The 2,672-nt window shown below is 25.5% G+C and overlaps 1 protein-coding gene across 1 annotated transcript in view; it reads right to left on the bottom strand.

The window, feature by feature from the left end:
- Positions 1-2,185, bottom strand: part of LOC107882419 (trehalase-like) — a 9,395-nt gene extending 7,210 nt beyond the window's left edge. The window contains exon 1 of the mRNA XM_029486366.1: positions 1,997-2,185. The gene's annotated coding sequence lies outside the window, so the exon portion shown is untranslated. The remainder of the gene's footprint in view (positions 1-1,996) is intronic.
- Positions 2,186-2,672: the final 487 nt, after the last annotated feature.

The following is a 2,672-nucleotide window of genomic DNA, read 5'->3' as shown; positions in this document are numbered from 1 at the left end:
TTAATACACAATGAATTTAAAATCTTTAGATTAATTTTAAGCTAACTATTGCCACTTATTACTACAAATTTAATACCATATTATTAAACCTTGCCAAAATTCAAAATAATTATTCGGTCATATTTCAGATTATTTTTTGATAATCATTATATTATTTTATATATAATTAAAATCGAATTAATTATTTATTTAATATTACATTAATTACCGTTCATTGCTTAGTTAATATTAAAGGATCTTAGAATTAAAATATAACACATTTTTATTAATTGATTTGTATATTTAAATGCAATTATAAAAGTGTATTTTAGAATACTGCTGTACACCGCAGTTCGCGGTTGCGGCCAGTATCGGTTCTAGCAAGCCCATTAAAAATTAAAAATATGGCCGTATACCAAATAACGCCTAAAAAGAAATTTGCGTCCACTGTGTAAAAAAATTTTAGACTTTGATCTGTCCAATTTTAATTCTGTATAAATCTTAAGGTTGACTGACATCAACTTCTAGAACTTAATTGAGGCGTGTTTTTAGATGTAAGTTTCTGACTAGATGTAATTAAATAAGATTTTTTTAAATTTGCACATTTTGTTTATTACGATATATTTTTAAATGACTATACCTACACCTTAAATAAAATACAGTATCATAGAAAACACATAACGATGTATTGCTGTAATATAATTTTAATTTGTATACTTACTATGCATATACTATATAGAATAATGTCTATCCTGCGATGTCCGATTAATGTTCTACATTTATTTACCTATATGAAGTTATTATTAGTTTATTTTCTAGATTATAAAAATATTTTTTTTAATTTCAAAAGCCTTAAAATGTGAATTATCTTCAAACAATTTGTTCAAAATACAAATATAATTTTTCAATTATATACCTATTTATATATATTACATAATATATTACACATAATTATTATACTGTGTATAATGTATCAATTTGTACCCATTAATTATTCCTACATAGGAAACCTAGCTCTCTCGCATTAAAATTAATTTTTTTATAGAAACCTATACCTATTTCATATATAATAAATTGCCATTATTCCAATCGTCTGCTCCAACAACTTTTAGAATAAAATATAAATTTTGTTTTTATTTTTTATTATTACATTTTTATTGAGATGTTGTTAAAATAAAATATTTTTTTTCAGAATTTGGCAATAAATTGTTTTGAATACAAATTATATAAGCTATTACTTATTCTAGAATAGCTTATAATTAATGATAAATATTTATAATTTTTACATTAAAAATGTGATATCCTATTTATTATCATAAAATATTATTTAATAGACAAGTTTTACTAAATAAAAAAAAATTATTTTATAAATACGCTTTTTTTTTTGTTCTTGTACTGATTTAAGAATTTTACATTTATTTAATTTTCTATATCAAATCAATTAGTCTCAAGTAAATTGTAATTACTTATATCACTAATTAATTCAATAATAATTTTTATTTATATTAACATTATTGTTATTATGTGTCTTGACTCTTGATGAACAAACACGGTAGGTACCATGTCTATGGTGAAAAATATTATAATTTCCATTTCTAACAAGCGTACCTACCATTTAAATTGTAAAAAAACAGTATGATGAAAAAAAAATTGAAGACCATAACGCCCCATGTACTACATAAATCCTGTGAGTACAGTGAAAACCAAAGCTTGTATTTTGTTGCATTGGACGATCTTAAAGTGGCCGAACAGCATAATCAAAATATAAATCACAGGGCCCGCCGGTTTCACGTACCACACTTAATTTATGTAATATGCAGAATATTTTACAAATAAATCATATTATACTTATTATACCACCAAAAATAAATAGGATATTTAAACTTTTACACAAATTATTTGGTTTAAAAAACCTTAAAATTGCTCTCCTGCAAAATGTTTACATTGTACATTTGTACCTAATGAAGTATTGGAATTAATATAATATAACAAAAATGTAAATTAAAAGCTATTTTACCTGTAATACTAGGTGGAGATGAGATTGAAACATTTTGATCACCATCAGTACTCAAAGAGGTCCGTCACCCCAGTACCACCAAATTATATACTTTGGTGGTACTGGAGTAACGGACCTTACTCAAAGTTCCATACGACGTATACGATTTTGTTTCTTGTCAGCCAGTGCTGTTTTCGGACACTGATGAATCGAAACTGACAGCAATCCACGACGACGTGCGACGTCTTATATGATGCACCGATACCCCACTATTTGCGTAGTACCTACTTGAGGAATTTGGTGGGGCTATATTAATTTTTGTCAGTCTCACCAGAGATTAGCTTTACTATATCTGTAGTTTAACGTCATATCTGAGCTAAATTTTTTGATATTATACTACACATAAAAACATTTTTCCTACGACTTTAAGTCTATATATAATTATATATAGAGTTATTGACCAAACATGCTTACCCACATTTTTTCGTATGATAAATTTTTTTTCGGCAATTTTTTCAAATACGATTTTTATACCATTTATAGAGCTTTATAAAAACTTTTTTTTTCAAATTAAAGTCACTATTTAAAATTAAATTATTGGGAAGCAGATGATTTTAAAAAAAAATACATAAGTAGACACTAGATGGACACTGGACAGTAATACCCACTATAATTTATAAGTGAGTATATTATAGGC

This window comes from Acyrthosiphon pisum, chromosome X (genome assembly GCF_005508785.2).
Source record: "Acyrthosiphon pisum isolate AL4f chromosome X, pea_aphid_22Mar2018_4r6ur, whole genome shotgun sequence".
Lineage (NCBI taxonomy): Eukaryota > Metazoa > Arthropoda > Insecta > Hemiptera > Aphididae > Acyrthosiphon > Acyrthosiphon pisum.
Note: the sequence above shows the minus strand (reverse complement) of the source record. Positions and strands in the feature narration are given on the sequence as shown.